Raw genomic sequence first — 20941 nt, forward strand, 5'->3', positions numbered from 1 at the left:
TCTTCCCCCACCTCCCCAGTTTCCCTTGAAAACACCCTAGTGGGAGTCGGGCAATAGAGCAGCGGGTTAAGCACAGGTGGCGCAAAGCACAAGGACCAGAGTAAGGATCCCGGTTCCAGGCCCTGGCTCCCCACCTGCAGGGGAGTCGCTTCACAAGCGGTGAAGCAGGTCCGCAGGTGTCTATCTTTCTCTCCCCCTCTCTGTCTTCCTCTCCTCTCTTCATTTCTCTCTGTCCTATCCAACAACGATGACATCAAGAACAACAATAATATCTACAACAATAAAACAACAAGGGCAACAAAAAGGAAATAAATAAAATATTTAAAATAAATAAATAAATAAATAAATAAATAAATAAATAAATAAAAGAAAACACCCTAGTCACCTCTGCACCAATCAGAATGAGACTCAGCTCTTTCTCTACCATCTATAGCCAATGAACAAGATGTTTCCATGGCTTTTTATTAATATCTGGCTTTGACTATCAGAGGCAGTAGTGGTGGCAAGTTTACAAAGGGGATATCCTCAGTAGCATAAGTGAAACCGAGGAGGAAAAATGCCTGTGGCCAGAAGCTCAGGGTAGTCCTAGAACTCCTCACTTTAGTCACTTGTGCAAAAGGAAAACTTGATTGTGAAACAATGTACAGTATTGAGAGTGGTATCATCTTTCAAAGTATTCTCCCCTTTTCCCTTAGCTTCCATTGTTTTAAAAATCTGCCCCAGCATATTTTAAAATATGGCTGGTGTCAGGCAGGGGGAGATGCAGGCATAGCTGGTGTCAGGCAGGGGAGATGGTCCATTCCATTCCTTCTTAGCAGGGACCCAGGAGTTGCAGGGAACTGACAGGAGGCGTAGAGAGGCAAGGTAAAACAGAAGTGGACCTTTATTCTGGTGGGGAGTCACCACAGCTTACTTTCCCTCCACACAGCTCATCAAGGTTCTGCCTGGCTCTCCCTACTCACCTCTGCAGTCCCTGTCAGCTCTCATAGCTCTCTCATGATTTTAGTTGGTGACTTGAATTGAAGAAATTCTGCTGAAATCTTTGGTAATTTTGCCTACTCAAAGTCAGTGTATTCTAAAATATCATATGGTCTTCAAGATATATTTTTTCAGGAAGAAAATCAGAATATTTTATATTTCACCATGGGTGAAAACAAAAATGAAGGATGTGAGTGAGGATATTCTTGGCTTACATGATAGGAGAAAAAAAAAATAATGAATTTGGTCAGGCTTTCCTACTTGGGAAAGCAGATAACTGAGTAGATAACTAGGCACTAGGTATGTCAAGACTGAGCTATGCCTGGAGCCTGTGTTTAGCTTTGGCTCAAAGGCTGTATTTTGCACACCATACCTTTTACAACTAATGCAAAAAATGCGATGCACCCGCTGTCAGCTGTTAAAAGGCTGTTTGGAAAATCAATAAAGGGGAGCTAGCAAGAGGAAGCTAGCTAGCAATCCTGCACCCCCTCCCCCATTTGTGCTCTTGTCTGCTCTACCAGTGACAGTTTTGTGTACTAAGGACCTCGCCCCTCCTGAACTATCTATCCACCACTCAGCCCTCTGGCCTGACGGGAGGATTTTAGAGAGGACTTTGAGAGGGGTGCTGCTGCAGCTGAAATGTAGACACTGACCCAGGGAGCAAGTGCCCTGCCGCCCTGGGAGCTGGCCAAGGCTGCTGACCTAGAGAGCAGCTGCCAAGATGTAGGGCTGCTGAGAAGACGTTGTTGCATCTGCAGGTCTGAGGGAGCCGCCTGTGAGAAAGGAGGGGGGTGGGGGAAAGAGAAAGAAAGAAAAAAAGAAAGAAAGAAAAAGAGAGAGAGAGAGGGAGAAAGGAAAAGAATGAAAGAGAGAAAGAGAGAGAAAGAAAGAAAGGAATCCGGTAGCGCAGTGGATTAAGCACACATGGCACAAAGTGCAAGGACCAGTGGAAGAATCCCGGTTTGAACCCCCAGATCCCCACCTGCAGGGGCGTCGCTTCACAGGCGGTGAAGCAGGTCTGCAGGTGTCTGTCTTCCTCTTGCCCTCTCTGTCTTCCCCTCCTCTCTCCATTTCTGTGTCCTCTCCAAAAACAACGACGTCAATAACTACAACAATTAAAAAAAAGGAAAGAAGTAAGGAAAGAAGAAAGGAAGAAAGAAAGAAGGGGGAGAGGGAGGGAGGAAGGAAGGAAGGAAAGAAGGAAAAAGGAAATGAAACTGACTCAGAAGAGAAATTTTGAAGTGTAGTTTGAAGTGAACTGGCAAGTGCTAGCAAGGAATAACAGTGGAAAAAAAATACTCACGAAGCTATTAAAGAAACAGATAAATAACTTCCCCCTATTAGGACTGGGACTTCAAAGCTGAGTGGCATCAAAGAAGAGGGATGAATAGAACAAATGAAAGCTGTGGCTTCAATTATTTATTGGCATGGTAAAAAAAAAAAAAGAAATTTGGGAGATGCAGAGCCTTCCACATATTCCAAATGAACTGCTCTTGCCTGGCTAGATTAATTAGTATGTTAAAAGGCTGGGTGTTAATTAGTTGCCTTTACACTGCTCTACCTACCCACAGTACAACTGAGGGGTTATTATCTCCTACTTGTTAATTGGCTATTAACAGCAGGAAGTAATTGCTTTGGAAATTATTCCCTGGAAAGTGCTTAAGGTCTAATGTTGAGAAATATATCTGTACACATGTTTGCATATGAGTCAGGGAAAAGCCTGCATGCTGATACTTCCTCACACTGTCTGGGCTACAAAACAGGCTTAATCTAATGCCTCTCATCTAATTGTTTGCTTCCTTTCTTCCAAACCCAGTTATGAACCATGTTCATGGCAGAGAAGCTTCACTAGGGGGACTAAAACACATGGTGAGTTGGTTCCAGAGTCCATGATGTAACCCTATTCATTTTCATTAGCTATCTTATGCCTGTTCTATTTGTAGAGATTATGTATGACTGGGTTGGGAAAATAGCTTAGTGGTTATGCAAAAAGCTTTCATGCTTGTGGCTCTGCAGTTCCAGGTTCAGTCCTCAGCACCACCAGAGCTGAGCAGTGCTCTAGTGAGAGAGAGATGATGGTGAGGATGGCCTGTGGCAATATCCACTAAAGTAAAGCTGTATTAGCATGTATTTATCTTTCTTTTGATGAGTTTGTGCATATTCATTCAACCACATGGTGCCATTTGCAGAAGGCTTTATAAGGTCATTTTCTGTCTAAAACCAACCTCAAGAAGCTAACACCATTTTACCAACTTGGCAGTTCTCCTCACCTTGAACTTGATATAATAGTTATACAATATGTTTTATGTCTTGTCTGATTTTTTTTAGGAGTTATTTATTTTACAAGGGAAATCAAAATACCACTTGTCGGGCCTTAAATCCAGCCCTTCCCTCCCCCGCTCTGCTCCATGCTCCATTGCTGACACTATGGTCTATTTACATAATCATTGTTTTGCCTGAGACCCGCCCTGCCTGCAGGATATTGCTTAATCCCACTGGTTAGAACCTTTGCAACAGCTGCTATGGAAGCTGTCTACCTTTGCGCTCTTTTCTCCACCCCTTCTCCTGGCCATTTCCTTTTCCCACTTGCCACTTCCAGTTAAAGATATATATAAAGGCGTTGTCTCTTATCAATAAAGGCATTGCATTGCATTCCTGATCTGCCACAAGTTCTTGGTCTCTGTCCCGAGTTGCTGAGTAAGTAGAAGCCCAGGTTAGCTCAGTCCAGTTCTCTCCAACCCAGAGAGCACGTGCCCAGGAAGAAATACCCTAGCACTAGCCCGGCAACCACTCTGGCATATGTGATGCTGAGGATCAAATTCAGGGCTTTCCTCAACATAATATCTAGAAGACTGTGTTACTTTTGCTTTCCAGTAAAATGTTTATCTAGAGAAGAGCTGGCACTTCCATCAGCAAGGAGACTGAAATGAGCTACCTCATGGTCTACTTTGGGGACTCTGGACTCCACCATGCAGACAAGGGCTCACTTCTGGAGTAAGTGGGAATGGCACTGCCAAAGTTGAATGTTCAATTGCCTTGGATCATAGTGAGATTGGCCTGAAAGAGAAGCCATTACTTCTGTTTAGATTCAACATCAATGTTAAGTCCCTAAAATAGCCCTCAGCCTTATGTTCACAACTGCCTTGGATCATCTTTAGGGAGGATTGGAGTCACCTGGAGGGTTTGCTAAACCACAAGTGGCTGGGTTCAGCCCAGAGCATTTGAATCAGAAGATTAGGAGTAGTAACCACAGCTAATATATTTTTTTAAACTTTTTAAGTTTTTTTTAATATTTACTTTCCCTTTTGTTGCCCCCCTTTTTTATTGTTGTAGTTACTATTGTTGTTATTGTTTTCATCACTGTTAGATAGGACATAGATAAATGGAGAGAGGAGAGGAAGACAGCGAGGGAGAGAGAAAGATAGACACCTGCAGACCTGCTTCACCGCTTGTGATGTGACTCCCCTGCAGGTGGGGAGCTGGGGACCGAACCGGGATCCTTATGCAGGTCCTTGCGCTTTGCACCACCTGTGCTTATCTTGCTGCGCTACCGCCCGACTCTCCACAGCTAATATTTTTAGCAAGACTTCCTGGATGATCCACTGATCTATAGAATCACCCCGGCAAGGCAGAAACTGTTACAAAACCAGGCACTAAATATTTGCATTTTCTTTTTTTAAATTTTTTAATTTTTTTATTGGGGATTAATATTTTACATTCAACAGTAAATGCAATAGTTAAATACAATACATGCATAAAATTTCTCAGTTTTCCACATAACAATACAACCCCCAGTAGGTCCTCTGTCATCCTTCTTGGACCTGTACTCTCCCCTCCACCAACCTCAGAGTCTTTTACTTTGGTGCAATACACCAAATATTTACATTTTCTAGGGAAAAGAGAAGCCCACTATGCTTTTGGTGACATGATGATCAATGAAAACATTGAAGGAGACTAGAAATCTGGATCCAGATTTTGTACATTTTGAAATTAACTATATGAATTTCTTCTATTCAAAATATTTGATCGTATCAATAGGAAAGTCAGTCATCTGGCCAAACTACATAGTATCATTCAGTATCTTTGTATTTATCTGCAGTATTTCAAATGATGCTCCATGGACAGTCTTAAGGGACTTGTATTTTTCTCCAACCTGACAAGAGTTCTCAGGTCTGGAATCTTTCCTAATGTAATTCTCATACCCTCCCAGATTTGTATACTTGATCCTTTCAACCACCCTTCCTTCCAGCCAGCTTGTATCTGTCATGCAGCCAGCCCAACCCAATTCTGCCTACAGCACTACTCAGGATCTTCACTTCCCTCTGTATAGATGCTGTCCTCCTCACTACCACTTTAGCTAAAGAACTGAACACGTTTATCTAATTAAGTGCTTCATGACACTACATTTAAATGCTCCAGAACACCTTTATTCTATGAATATAAGCAAGTAACCACTGCTCCCAGTGTAGCATAATGGCTATGCAAATAGACTCTCATGTCTGAGGTACCCTGGTCCCAGGTTCAATCCCCATCATCACCAGGAACCAGAGCTGATTGGTGCTCTGGAAAAGAAAAAAAAAGTTTTTTTTTTGTATATATGTAGTGGGTTATAAATTTACTCCCAGTGAAATACAAAGGATATACAATTTTTTGTTTTTTATAAATAGTCTGGACTGCTTCTGAGTCCCCACAAAACAAAATAAGACTTCTAGTAATCACTGCCCAATCAAAAATATCTATCAATCAATCAATTTCTCAATTTTAATGGGAAGGGATTGTCTAATGCTTACTAGCTTCATCAATCTGAGTTTTTAAATCAGAGAAATTCCCTATAAATTTATAATAATTTATCTCTGAATAAATAACTTTTAGTTAAAGTGACTCTATAATTTCTCATCCAAGCTGGAATGTGAGGGACTTTGGTATAAGCTAGCATTGTTCAAAGAAACCCAAGATGTGTGGTTATTTTCATTTTAGATAATAACTCTCTCAGAGGTCCTAAATTATAAGGGGCAGATGACTTGATCTCCCTCTCACTGGGCCCTTTATTTCTGTTGGGTCTTCATGTGACCTCCAACTTGATCAGTTTACCTTATTCCCGTTTCCCAGCTGGATGAGAACACCAGATCAGGTCTCATGACTCTCTTTGCAATACAGAAGGAAATGCTCATATGCACAGATTTCCTCTAATTTGCTCTGCATTCAACCCGCAACAATGATTCCATTTGTCAATGCTTGAAAACAAAGGCTTTTCAAAATCAGAAGAGTCTAAGAGAAGTTGGGCATCTTGATAATCTAATGCACTGAATAACACATTTTATAACGTACTTTGTTATTTAGAAAAACACTTCCATATGCAGTGACTGTGCCACTGTTGAAATCCTATTGCTTCTTTTCCTGAGGCTGCCAGGAGACTTCCTCTTGGATGACTCAGCTGAGTGTATCAGTCTTTAGATTTTTATACTGATATTTGAAATTGGGAGTCTAAGAACTAAGGGGAAGGGGGAATGGTTTAAGTAAACGCATAGGACTGGAATGAAAGGGGTATCTCTGGCCATGGACTAGATCTTATGAATTTGCAGGTCTAGTGCTCTGTCTGTCCACTTTGGACCCACCCACAGATAATGAGTAGTTTCTGCTGCATCTAATCTTTTCCAGTTGAGCCTGGGTCAATTCTCCCTTCCCTGTTGCTCTAGCTTTTGCTTAGCACCTAAGAGCTATAACTCTCCTCTGGAACACTGCCTTCTCAGTGTCCTTAGTTTGAGCGTTTTTTGTTTTTTTTTTCCATACCTGAACTTGGTGGTATCTGTGGTGGTTGTGTTAGTCCTCAGGTTAGCATTTCTCTTGCCATGAAAAGTAGGAAGATCTAGAAGAACACTATGATTTTCTCTTTGCCTAAGCCTTCCATTGCTAACCTCTTTACTGTGATGGTCCAGCAGATTTTCTATGCTCCTCTTCTCCTATATTCTGATGGACCCAGCAGACACAGATTAAGTTCTCTGGGAAGCAGATATAGATGAGCATGTAAACGGCTTATAGGAAAATTTTGAGGAAGTCTGATTGGACAGAGAGAAATACTGTGTTATTATTTTATCTACTTTATGTTATTACAAGTTTCTTAGCACTAGCTAGAGTATAGAAGCAACCTAATCGCCCAAAGACATAACTGGATAGAGAAGTTATGAGGGGCAGAGATAGATAGCATACTGGTTATGCAAAGAGACTCTCATGCCTGAGACTCCAAAGTCCTGGGTTCAGTCCCCTGCACCACCATAAACCGGAGCTGATCTGGTAAAAAAAAAAAATTGTGAGATATATGTACAGTGGAACATTACTATGCAATCAAAATAAAATGAGATTGTATCATTTAGAATAAAATGGATAAAATACCAAGTTCTGGCTGGCTTCACTCATATGCTATGATTTTATTTCAGTGGTGCCAGGCAGCCTCATGGGGAATCAGGAATGGCCATAAAAGTTGTCTTGACCTAGGCCAGGAGGACCAATCACTATACTGAGCTGCACCTACCAGTTATTGAGTGGAGGCTGCCCAGCAAGGGGGGCACAGAACCTGGGTAGGTTGACTCTTCAACTGAAGCACTTTTATTGAGGCTACAAGGAAAGCTTCTTGAGGCTGTTTTCCACCAACACTGTGAGCACTCAAGAGAGGAGGAATTTCAGTGTCAGAGAATGTGGGGGACTATAATTGTGCCTACTTCCATGCCCGTCCTTCTATTCTGGGTAAATATTGCAGGCAGGAAGCTATATTCTCTACATTTTGGAAGAAACTATGATTTAGTATGCCAGGACTAGCCCTTGATGTGTTAAGTGGGAGCTAAAAGACTTTGGAAAGTTGTTTCATTCACAATGTGTAGCTTATAACTAATTATCTTGTAAGAAAATGCTATTTTGAATTTAAGAAACTTAATTATAACCCTTTATTTCTCTTTGCAGCTCTTCTGTAACATGACTAAAATCCCAAAAGCATCTGGAATGACAGTTCGGACTATGGAGAAAATATTGTGTATAGAAAAACCCAAGAGAAAAGCCTAGAAATATTTTTGAAAGTAATTGTGACCTACCTACATATGGATCTGTTTGTCTTTCCCTGAAGTTCCAAGTTGTTTGAAAGCTAGGACCATGCTATTGTTATGCTTTGGAATTTCTAGTAAATACAATGGTATTTAGTACAAGGCTTTGCACATATAGTGCACTAGGAACGAATTACGCATCCTGAATTTTAGGAAAGTTTATGTGTACTGGAGTATTAGTTATGTGTGCAATAAATTATCCCCAAACCTACTAGTTTAACAACAAACATTGTGTCACACAGTTCCTGATAGTCAAGAATTTGGAAACTGTTTTCCAACTCTAAACTCCTCTGAAGGACTGAGGCTACAGCATCTGCTGCCACACCCACTCACGTTGTGGTTATTGAAGTGCCTGAGTCTCGCACTGGCTACTGGCCAGATTTTGGTTCCTAATTAGTAGGCCTGATCCTAGAGTGGCTTATGGCGTGGCAGTTTGCTCTATCAAGACAAAAGAAGAGAGAGAGAGAAAGATGCAAATATACTCCAACTCAAGAGGCACACTTTTAATAACATGATTCAGAAGTGATATGTCACCACACCCACCATATTTGATTGGTCACAGAGATTAACCCTTTTAAAAAAAAGTGTTTTCTTAAATTTATTTTTAAAATTTTTTAATTGCCACAGGCTTAGGGACTCAGTGCCTGCACAATGTCTCCATTCTGGGACCCTATGGGCACTCTTTTTCTTTTCTTTTCTCTTCTCTTCTCTTCTCTTCTCTTCTCTTCTCTTCTCTTCTCTTCTCTTCTCTTCTCTTCTCTTCTCTTCTCTTCTCTTCTTTTCCTTTCTTTTTTTTTATTTAAAGGATAAGACAAAGAGACATACATAGGAAGAGAGAAGGAGAAACACCTGAAGACTGACTGCTCTACTACTTGTGAAGCTTCTTCCCTACAGGTAGGTTTTGGGGACTTAAAACCCAGGGGAGTCCGGAGGTAGCTCAGCGGGTTAAGCACACGTGGTGCAAAGCGCAAGGACTGACATAAGGATCCCAGTTCCAGCCCCCAGCTCCCCACCTGCAGGGGAGTTGCTTCACAAGCAGTGAAGCAGGTCTGCAGGTATCTATCTTTCTCTCCCCCATCTGTCTTCTCCTCTCTCCATTTCTCTCTGTCCTATCTAACAATGAAGATATCAGTAACAACAACAATAATAACTACAACAATAAAACAACAAAGGCAACAAAAGGGAATAAATAAATTAATAAGTAAAGATTTACTAAAAAAAAAAAACAGGCCCTGAGGCATCTGTACACTCTATTGAGTGCACCACCACCTGACCCCTCACAGAGATCAAAGTTAGTATATTGTGGGAGGAGGCCATAGGAGGGTGTGAATACCAGGGAGTTGGTAGCACAGGGCCATTTTCTGGAATGATTACCACAACTGGCGTACATTCTCAATTATTCATCTGACACTTAGCACATCAGAAAAACACTGGGTTTAAGATTCATGTATGAGTTGAGAAAAACTCGTCTGTGTGACCTTGAGAAAATGTTTTAACTTAGCAGCTTTCTTATGAGTAAAATGGAGAATGTAATACCTTCTTCAGAACAGCATTGTGAATAAACAAATCAGGTAAAATATGCAGATAGCATTGTCCATGAGAAGCCACACTGGAAAGATATAATAAATGATCACTTTTGTTATTTAAGACTGACTTTTTTTTTCTTCCTATTCATGCATCATGCGAGTTTTCTACCCATAGGGTTGGAAAGGTATTTGATGTCTAGATTTGTAGAGCTGAGAAGTGTCTTGTGCAACTCAAGGGCTGTGCCTTCATGGTTCTTGCAAGCTTCCGTCTTCCCCTGGCAGGATGGCAGGCCAAAGCTTAACTGAGGAAACAACACTCCTGGTTCAGGTAATCCAGGGTACATTTATCTCCACCAGGGTTTCTTGCTCAATGTCAAGGCAAATTAGTTATTGCAATTCAATTTTTGAGCTGTGCTTGTCTTGGTCCCAAACAACCCCAGGGGAAGAGACTGAGGATGTGATTCTAATTTGCTGTAACCACACTTGATATTATCATTGTTTTGAAACATTTGCATTTTCCCTGACAAAAATGTCAAATGCACAAGGCAAATTTTATTCCTAATCCTAGATCAAATATCTAAAAATACGAGAGGTCTGAAAATGATTACCCTTTTAAAGCTGTCTGGATCTCATATATATCATAGTCGTGCCAGCAGGCTTATAGATGCTATCAGCTAAAGTAAGAATATCCAGTCTTATACTAGTTATACATTAAAATTTTCTTAGTGCAGGAAGCAAATTTAAGTGTTGCTTACTTACCTCTTTTAAGATGTGGTGTGTTTTATTTTGTTCTATTCAGCTTGCTTTATTTAAAAATTCAAATATTCTTTGTTCTTAGGTTTAAAAGTCTAACCTTTAACATGCCATAGGTTTTTGTAAAGGATGTCTGTGCACATATCACACTGGAAGAAGTCAGGTCTGAACAGCATGTAAACTTGCTAGAGAGTTTTTTTTTTCTTCTTATCATCCAAGGATTTTTGGTTTCCTAAAGAATTTACTGTAGCAGGAATTATCAAGTGAATTTCAGATACAGCTTGGTTTGCATTAGTCTTTCGAGGAATACATCTATCATAGAAAGAGAATTCTGGATGGTCTGGAAGGTGGTGCAGTGGATAAAGCATTGGACTCTCAAGCATGAGGTCCTGAATTCAATCCCCAGCAGTACATATGCCAGAGTGATATCTGGTTCTTTCTCTTTCCTCCTATCTATCTCACTAATAAATAAATAAAACCTTTAAAAATAGAGAGAGAAAGAGCTCTGGTTATATGATTGAGATTAGCAATGCACATGAGAACTTTCTCTCACATCTGACATGCACAGTGAATTCTAGCGTTTTGAAACCTACAATGTCATTCTAAATGGAGATATGCTACGGAAATTAGCTCACTGCAGACATCTTTTGATGCATATCTAAAGTTTGACGACATGGCAGAAAGTCAAGAAATAATTTATTTTCCCCATCAATTTTATGCAATTTTCCACCCTTTAGCTAATTTTCTTGGAGAAGCATCTTTTGGTAAGAGCTTAAAAGAATTCTTTCTTTTACTCAAACTCATAAATATTTCCTTTTCTATTATCCCTGATAGTTGAAACATATTTAAATAAAAGTTTTCCCTAAAGGTGTGTTATTTTATCTTTGTTGGAGAATGAAATGAAATTAAAACCTACTGTTCTTTGGAATTCCTGATTCAAGTCCACTTATTAACATGAAAACCACCTGACTTTTTAGAGAGATCACTTTATATTTTGAAAGAAGTCTACTCAAGTCTCAGAACATAAGTAGACACTAGAATCTCAGTCTTTGCTTAGAAAGCTGTTTTTCATTGATATATAAAATCTAGAAGCTTCTTTATTAAAAATAGTGCATGTTTATTAAAAAATTAGAAAATGCAGAAACACAAAAGGCATTCATATTATTATCATCCAGAGATTCAAAGTATGTGTATGTGTGTGTGTGTGTGTGTGTGTGTATTTTCTTCTTTCTGCCACATTTGTGATAAGTTAGATTTCTGAGTCTTATGGGAAGCCTGCCTGAGGGGACTTTTTTCTTCTTGGAGAAATATTTCATCTAACTGTAAAGCTTTCCTCATAATAATATTAGTATTTGTTTCTGTTGTTAGGTTTCATTCTGATATATTGTAGTTTAACATTCCAGCTCTGTCAATTTTTTTTTCCAGATGCATTCATGTTGCCAGTAGCATCACATGTGATTTACTTAGGGGAGAATTCTCCTTAGGACTCTTATTACAAATCAGATATTATGCTTGCTGGGAGTTCCACTAATCAGTAGGCCAGACGTTCAAGGTCTGACTACAGTAATTATTCTTGACAATTTTAATTAGGATTTAACTCTTGGTCATCTGTAGTAAGCTTTAGGCAGTCTTTTTAAATAAAGACAAATGGCTGGAGTGGTTTTGCAGCTTTCAAAATAATTTTTTGATCCTCCAAATTTTACAACCAAAAGAAGGCAATGAAATGGTGTGACATACTTCGCTGAGTGCATTTGTTACCATGCACAAGGAACCAGGTTCAAGCCTGTGTCCCCACCTGCAGGGAGATTGCTTTAGGAGCAGTGAAGCATTGCTGCAGATGTCTTTCTCTCACCTCCCCCATCTTTCTTTCTCTCTCTCTCTCTCTCTCCCTATCCCACTGTCAATTTCTTTCTGTCCATTCTAATAAAACAAAGGGGTGAAATGGCTGCTGGGAATGGTAGATTCATCTCACAGCTACCAATTTCCTCAGTGATAACTCTGGTAGTGATTTTAAAAAAGAAAGAAAGGAAGGAAGAAAGGAAAAAAGAAAGAAAGGAAGAAAGGAAGAAAGAAAGAAAGACAAAGAAAAAAGTGTGGTCATAACTTGTGATAACATTTCTTTTCAATGATTTAATTGTTGCTTCATTGTCTCTCAGTTTTTAAAAATTTTTTTCCCCTTTTGTTGCCCTTGTTGTTTATCATTGTTGTTGGATGGGACAGAAAGAAATCGAGAGAGGAGGGGAAGACAGAGAAGGGTAGAGAAAGACACTTGCAGACCTGTTTCACCTCTTGTGAAGTGAACCCCCTGCAGGTGGGGAGCTGGGGGCTGGAACTGGGATCCTTATGCGGGTTCTTGTGCTTCCCGCGATGTGCTCTTAGCCTGTGGCACTACCGCCTGGCCCCCTGTCTCTCAGTTTTTTAAAAAATATATTTTATTATTTTAATGAAAGATATACAGAAAGAGACCAAAGTACTGTTCATGGTGTGATAGGATTAAACCATGCCTCTTGCATAACCATTATGCTATCTATCCAGCACTTTAGTGTTTCTTGTTGAAATTCTGAGGCTGGAATGAATTTTGCCCTTTTATATGCCATCTTTTAAATTTTTTCTTTTTTTTTTTTTAAAGTAGATGACTGGAGAATTTTTTCTGTATTGCTTGTATGATGAGATGAGTCTCCTTTAGGGGGAGTTTTGCCTCAAATAAAAGAATGTCTTCTCCAGAAAATGCTTTATGCAGGCTGTGCATACATTGTATCATTATTTATTTTTTTTCCTATTTGTTACTGCCATTGTAGGTTCTGTGGATTATTTGGTATGACCTGGTAGTTGTGTGTGCACGTGCGTGTGCGTGTGTGTGTGTGTGTGTGTGTGAAACACAAGGTTATTTTTTGCACTTTATGCCATCTCAGTTTACAGTTTCCTTGGAACACTCCACTTTCAGATGAATGAAGAGATTTGCATGGTTTTCAGTCTTAGGTATTATATTCCCCTTGAAGGTGACCTCTTCGCCCAACCTGCCCATTGGTGCAACACCAAGGCAGGTAGGTGAAGCTGTTTTTGAGAATGAAGTCAAAGCTCACTTGTTTACTGTCGCTGTCACCAAGCTTTCTGATATGTAAAATGAAAAATCTATAGGCTTGTGGTGGACACCCACTTCTACATTCCAGCATCCCAATGTTGGGCTCTAAGTGGCAGGCTCTGATCTTAGCCAACCTGCTCTCACTTTTATTGTCAACACCTTGATGGACTTTGTTCCTTACCAATCAGCTTATGCTGTGCCCAGTTTGAAACTGATTAAAGCTGGGTGCTATAGGACAAGTGTGAGTAGGTCTGGTAGGAATCGACCTGTAACCCATTAATGTAAAATAAACATAACTCCCTGCCCTCCATGTGGCCTCAGGTCGCATTCTTTGGTTACTTTTGAGCTATAATAGGGAATTTGTTTTTACATCGGACTCTGTGCATCAGCATTTAGTAAACTTCTATACTCTCTTAGTGCCAGGATTCATTGGCTATTAGACAACACCACTTTGTTTTGGACTTTTTACAGTGGTTCTGAGTGATGCAGCTCTATGCATTTCCACAAAGTTTTAGTGACTAAATTATGTTTGAGAGTTCTAATTTGGAATCAAATATACCTGGATTCCAACACTCTCAGCTGTGTGATGTGACAAACATAATTCATATAATTACTGCGTGCTAACTGATAGAGCCAATGGAGCTCCTGACAAACATAATTCATATATATCTCTGTTCCTTGATCTGTAAACCAGTGATAAGGACACAGACATCATAGATTTATAAAGGAAATAATATGATATAATGTGATATGATATGATATAATATAATATCATATAATATAATTAATATACAGAACAACTGAAGAGCATCTTAAGTAGATCCTTTATAAATACCAGCAGTACTACCCTAGGAGGGAACAACATTTTCTTATTATTTCTCTCTCTCCCTAGCTTGCACCGATTTCCAGAAGGATTACTGATTCTGTAAATATGAATTTACTACCTATTCATGAACATGGATCATGCAATGGAGAAGAGGATGTATTTTTATCTTTTATGTAAGTCCCCCTCCCATGAATGTCTTCCTTTGTGATGTATCTTTAGAAGGAAGAATGTGGATGGAGATAATAACTGCTTCTTTTCACAAATATGATCATTTGAAGCTTCCTAAAAACACTGTTCATGACTGTCTAATGTTGTTATGTGGAGTCCTTAACACCCCAGGATGTTAATTCAAGGGTATTTTGTTTTGCTAAAGATCCTGTTGTTTATTCATTTTGTGATTTTTACCTCACAATAAATATCAGACTACATGAGGCTTATCAGGAAAAAAGAGGCTTTAGGCTCCCTCTGGAAGGACAGCTCTGAAACTGAATAGTATAAATTTGTATTAACTTTGCCCTGACAATTAAATTTGTAAGCTCCTGAAAGAGAAGTTTATTATTATTATTATTTCCTTGCATATATCTTTGCATAGATATTTAAAACTATCTTATTCAGGTTGGAATTGTCTAGTGGGAATTTGAATGCCTGTTTGCATGGTTTAGAAATATGGTAGGATGTTAAAGAGAGGGTCACAGGACTTCAATGAGCTGCCAAGGGTTATTTCTGCAAAGGTCTTGCAACCTTGGCACAGCTGACATTTTGGGCAAGGTAGTTCTTTATTACAGGGAATTTTCCTGTACATTGTATGATATTTATATCACCCCTGAGTTTTGTTCATTAGGTAGTCACTGGTAGGCATCCTCTTCCCAAATTGTGCCAACTCAGAATTCCACTAACCCTTGCTTAATGTCCCTCAAAGCCAGTCTTTCTCTCCCTACTTGAAAACAGCTGATGTAGGCCAAAGTCTTGCTAAATGAGTGATAAATTGTCCTATTCCTGAATATAGGTATTGATGATTTAAAGCAAGGTTTGGTACCTTACCTGGCCCACAGTGGGCTGAACTTGAGTAGTTGTGGGGATTGAATCTGAGAGTTTAGAGCCTAGGGCATGAAAGTTATTTGCATAACCATCTTCTACCTCCCCAGCCCTAGGCATGAAAGTCTTTTGCATAATAGCCACAGCCCTCTAACTGGTTGTTTTTACAGATGACATTTGCAATCAGTTTCAGGATTGTGGCATTGACTTTGAACTCCAATTAAGCAAATGTTACCCTGGAAAACATTTTTGGACAGGGGTGGGAGTGGGTGGGGGGGTAGGGGGGCTTGGGGGATGGGAGGGTGGTGGTAGATAGTATAATGGTATGCAAATAGATTCTCATACCTAAGGCTCCAAAGTTCCAGGTTCAACTCCCTGCACCATTATAAGTCAGAGCTGTGCACTGCTCTGGTAAAAAAATAAAAATAAAAAAATAAATTATCTTTTCATAGTAGATCTCTACTATTGAAATAAAACTGCATTCTATTATGATTATATAATGTTATAATATTTTGAATGTAATCAATATTTTAGAAGTTTGTGTGCTTTCCTGTTATGTAAATTCTACATAAATAAAAAATTTGTTTCTTTGCTTTCAAAGTTACATATATACTTTCTTGCTATTACAGAAATATTTGCTGGCCCCTTGCTTTAGTTTTGCAGCCTCTGACTTCAGTGAGTTCCAGAGTGACTTGAGATCTTATAAAAAGAGAACACCGGGCACCTTTATAAGAGTTACTGATTCTAACAGGTCCCTAGTTAAGACTACTGCTATTTTCTGGACAGTGAAAATCCTTTGGAAATTACTCCTTTGAACTCCTACTTCTGAAAATGATCAGGAATGAAGAGCTTGTTGCTGGTGCCATGGTCCTCCTGTTAACATTTTGCAAAATTTGGAACAACAGCTTCTCTTACAAAGAGATTTGAGTATAGATGGCATCTAGAGAGAAGCGTAATTCACAATGTCACCTTTGTTCAGAGAATGTCTGCTTCGTGCTAGTCACAAGGGGGTGAAAACCAAAGGTGAATGGAAAAGGGTTCCTACACGGCATGGAATTAATGACATCCTAAAACAGAGAAGAAGAAAAGAGATGAGGTCTGGGTGCAAATCTCTGATTAGAAAACATACTGCTGAAGGATTATCTCACCTGGATAGTACACTTACTTGGACATATACATGGCCCAGGTTTGAACCTTTCCCTGTCTCCCTTTCTTTCTTGAAAAAAATCAGCTCAGGGTGGTGAAAGAAATAATGAACATAATGCAGCCCAGCCTGATCATAATGCACAGTGCAGACCAGTAAGGTTGGAATTGCTCTTACACAAAAGATAATCAGAAAGAGAGATGACTCAGAAAAGGACAAGCACTTTTACTCCGGAGTAGACAACACATAAATTATGCATGGAGTATAGTGCATAGGAGAATAGTCTGAAGACCACTTGAAATCATAATTTCTTGATGGCAGGGGACAGAAAAGGACTTGTGTGTTACCTTAGGCAAAAAGGAGAACACATAGGAAGAAAATATTAGTTGTTTTAGACTAGGGATCAACAAATTTCTTTCTCTGTAAAACTCAGATCTTGACTCTTAACAGCTTTTTCTTCTTTCTTTCTTCCTTTTTTATTTCTTGCCTCTAGGGTTGTTTTTAGGGATGGTACATGATAACTCTACATCTCCCTGCAGCCATTTTTCATTTTTCTTTTGATGGAAGATGGGAATGAGAGTAGAGAGAAAGGGGTGGGGGAGAAAGAGCAAGAGACAGAAAGAAGAGATACACCATAGTGTTCTACCTCTGGACACCCCCCACCCCCGTCCTGAGGACCAGGGGTTTGAATTCTGGCTTTTGAGATGGTAAAATAAGAAATTGTATCTATGTATCAACAATTGTACTGTAGACTATTAATCCTCCCCACCCCATATAACAAATAAGAAGTAAATAAAAAAGTAGAATTTCTCCAGAAAGTTAGGTTAGCAAAAGGCCAAAAATAGGACTTTTCTTTAACATAATAATGTTCACTGTTATTTTTTTAAATAATATTTTATTTATTTATCAATGAGAAAGATAGGAGGATAGAAAGAATGAATTAAGATATCACTCTGGTACATGTGCTCCTGGGAACTGAAACTGGAACTTTATGCTGGAGAGTCCAGTGCCTTACCCACTACATCATCTCCCAGACGATACTTCATCATCATTTTGCAACACTGAATGCAGTATACCTGAAGCACTTTTTGAATTTATTTGCAGTGAAACAAACATTTGTCATCTCACACAGAAGGTCTAGCTGGGAGTGAACCTGAGTTCTGTGTTCTCTGAGGACTAGCTCATCTCTTGCCTCAGAGCAGCAGTTATAAGTAATCTTATCTATCTATCTATCTATCTATCTATCTATCTATCTATCTATCTATCTATCTATCATCTATCTATATCTATTCCCTTTTGTTGTTCTTGCTGATTCTTTTTATTGCTGTAGTTATTGTTGTCATCATTGTTAGGACAGAGAGAAGTGGAGAGAGGAGGGGAAGACAGAGAGGGGGAGAGAAAGATAGACACCTGCAGACCTGCTTCACCGCCTGTGAAGTGACTCCCCTATAGGTGGGGAGCCAGGGGCTCGAACTGGGATCCTTCCACTGGTCCTTGCTCTTTGCACCACCTGCGCTTAACTTGCTGTGCTACTGCCCGACTCCCTTAAATAAGCTTCTTTATTCATAGTACAGTATGTGGAAGAAATTCTTCTTTCTTACATGTCTGGAACTGCTATCTTTTTGAATCTTCTCAAATCAAATTTGCATAGGACTCTGGACACATCATTTGCTGAGGAGGTGGGCTTGTAAAGACATGCTGTTTGTCTGTGTCCTGTGATTTCTGAGAAGTCAATCAACTTTTTATTATGAGTTTTTAAAAGCAAATCTACTGCTTAGCAAGAGAGACCTTGAAAAGACATCATTTAGATATTCAAGCTCTATGGCTTATATTGACATGAAAACTATGTTAACGTAGATTGTCAGTGTTATTGAATATCTCTGCAAAATACCTCTAATGCTGAAATAAATATCTATCTATATATACTTTAATTATCTTTGCAATTATGGATTTTTGCCTCTTTCTTTCTCCATTTTTTCCCCTCTTTTTTATTATCCTCTTAATCTTACTCAGCTCTACTCTCTTCTTTCTGTCTCTTATTGTTCAGTCTGGGCTACCACATTAAAAAATATTGGAGCTTTGAGTTTTTTTTTCTTCAGAATGTTATTTTGTGTAGGTTTTTTGAGTTTTGGAGAAATAATAGATCCACTCTTCCTTCATGAAACATACAATGTTCTCACAGTAAAGTGTTATGTCATAACTCCTCTAATTTCTGGGTTCTAAAGTCTCACCCATACTTATACTATCACCAGTAACATGCCATTAAAGGAATGTAATAAGTGGGAGTATTACTGTAGGCTACCATGGAGGAATTAATGTAGGAGTGACATTTTTTTTTCTCCATGACTTTTTTTTTCCTCAATGTTACTATCCTTTGTATCAGAGTATTGTTAGGTTGAACAAGATTCTTCTCAATTTGTACATTGGAAAAATTAATAACTATCCCATTTTTAAAGAGAAATAGGAGTGACCACAATCAAGATTTTCTGATCATTTTTTTTTGCCTTATTTTCAACAACTTTCTCTGACAGAGATGCCCTCTTTAAATTGAGTTTCTTTTGTGCTCAAAGAATGAGGATTTGGATTTCCCATGGATGCTATGTCTCAATTTCTCCTAATTTCCTCAGCCAGGGAGAGAGTCCTTCATCTACTAGAAGAAAGTTTTTTTTTTTTTTCTCTGTGAAACTCAAAGGGAACTGGGTATTTCAGCTTCAGTAAAATGTGGCTTCAATAAAACTTCTTGTAAGCATCTTGAATGAATATCTCACTTTCCAGGCAGGATCACTTAGAACTAGAGAGAGAAAATTGCCAAGGGGAAGAGAGTGCCTCTTTGAATATCATTTATAATCAAAGCACTTGCTGTGTTGCTCAATCAACCCAAAAAGGCCTTTAATGCTTTGAGGTTTTTGTTGTTGTTGTTGTTTTTGGTAAGAAATTTTGTTTTTGTGTGTGTGGAGATAAAGGGAGCAGTGGAGAACCTAATCTTTCATGAGGACATATGTGCTTGTGTAGCTTTCACCTTTTTTTTTTAAATTTATTTCTTTATTGGGGAATGGGGAATTAATGTTTTACATTCAACAGTAAATACAATAGTTTGTTCATGCATAACATTCCCCAGTTTCCCATTTAACAATACAACCCCCACTATGTCATCTATCATCCTTCATGGACCTGTATTCTCCCCACTCACCCACCCCAGAGTCTTTTACTTTGGTGCGATATGCCAATTCCATTTCAGGTTCTACTTGTGTTTTCGTTTCTGATCTTGTTTTTCAACTACTGCCTGAGAGTGAGATCATCCCACATTCATCCTTCTGTTTCTGACTTATTTCATGTAACATGAATTTTTCAAGGTCCATCCAAGATCGGTTGAAAACGGTGAAGTCACCATTTTTTACAGCTGAGTAGTATTCCATTGTGTATATATACCACTACTTGCTCAGCTACTCATCTGTTGTTGGACACCTGGGTTGCTTCCAGGTTTTGGCTATTACAAATTGTGCTGCCAAGAACATATGTGTACACAGATCTTTTTGGATGGGTGTGTTGGGTTCCTTAGGATATATCCCCAGGAGAGGAATTGCAGGGTTATAGAGTAGGTCCATTTCTAGCCTTCTGAGAGTTCTCCAGATTGTTCTCCACAGAGGTTGGACCAATTGACATTCCCACCAGCAGTGCAGGAGGGTTCCTTTGACCCCACACCCTCTCCAGCATTTGCTGCTGTTACCTTTTCTGATGTATGACATTCTCACAGGAGTGAAGTGATATCTCATTATGGTCTTTATTTGTATTTCTCTGACAATCAGAGAGTTGGAGCATTTTTTCATGTGTTTCTCAGCCTTTTGGATCTCTTCTGTGGTGAATATTCTGTCCAAGTCCTCCCCCCATTTTTGGATGAGATTATTGTTGTCTTGTTGTTGAGTCTGGCAAGCTCTTTATATATGTTGCTTATTAAACTCTTATCTGATGTATGCATGTAAAGATCTTCTCCCATTCTGTAAGGGGTCTCTTGGTTTGGGTAGTGGTTTCTTTTGCTGTGAAGAAGCTTTTTTTTTTTTTTAAGTGTTTATAATTTTTTTAATTTTTTATTATTTTTTATTTAAGAAAGGATTAATTAACAAAACCATAGGGTAGGCCCATAGGTTTATATTTGCCTTAGTTTTCTTTGTAATTGGATTCGTTTCATTGAAAATGTCTTTAAAAAAAATGTCTTTAAAATTTATGCGGAAAAGAGTTCTGCCAAAATTTTCCTCTAAGTATTTGATAGTTTCTGGTCTAACATCCAAGTCCCTGATCCACTTGGAATTTACTTTTGTATTTGGTTTAATACAGTGATTCAGTTTCATTCTTCTGCATGTTTCAACCCATTTTTCCCAACACCATTTGTTGAAGAGACTCTGCTTTCCCTATTTAATAATCTGGGCACCTTTGTCAAAGACTAGATGTCCATAGGTGTGGGGCCTCATTTCTGGGCTCTCAATTCTATTCCACTGGTCAGTGTGTATC

The 20941-nt window shown here is 39.0% G+C and overlaps 1 long non-coding RNA gene across 1 annotated transcript in view; it reads left to right on the forward strand.

Annotated features, from left to right (window-relative positions):
• Positions 1-8177, forward strand: part of LOC132532634 (uncharacterized) — a 97157-nt gene extending 88980 nt beyond the window's left edge. Inside the window, exons 5-6 of the long non-coding RNA XR_009544555.1 lie at positions 7413-7553; positions 7933-8177. This is a non-coding gene — a long non-coding RNA (uncharacterized LOC132532634). The remainder of the gene's footprint in view (positions 1-7412; positions 7554-7932) is intronic.
• Positions 8178-20941: the final 12764 nt, after the last annotated feature.

Source organism: Erinaceus europaeus, chromosome 14 (genome assembly GCF_950295315.1).
Source record: "Erinaceus europaeus chromosome 14, mEriEur2.1, whole genome shotgun sequence".
NCBI lineage: Eukaryota > Metazoa > Chordata > Mammalia > Eulipotyphla > Erinaceidae > Erinaceus > Erinaceus europaeus.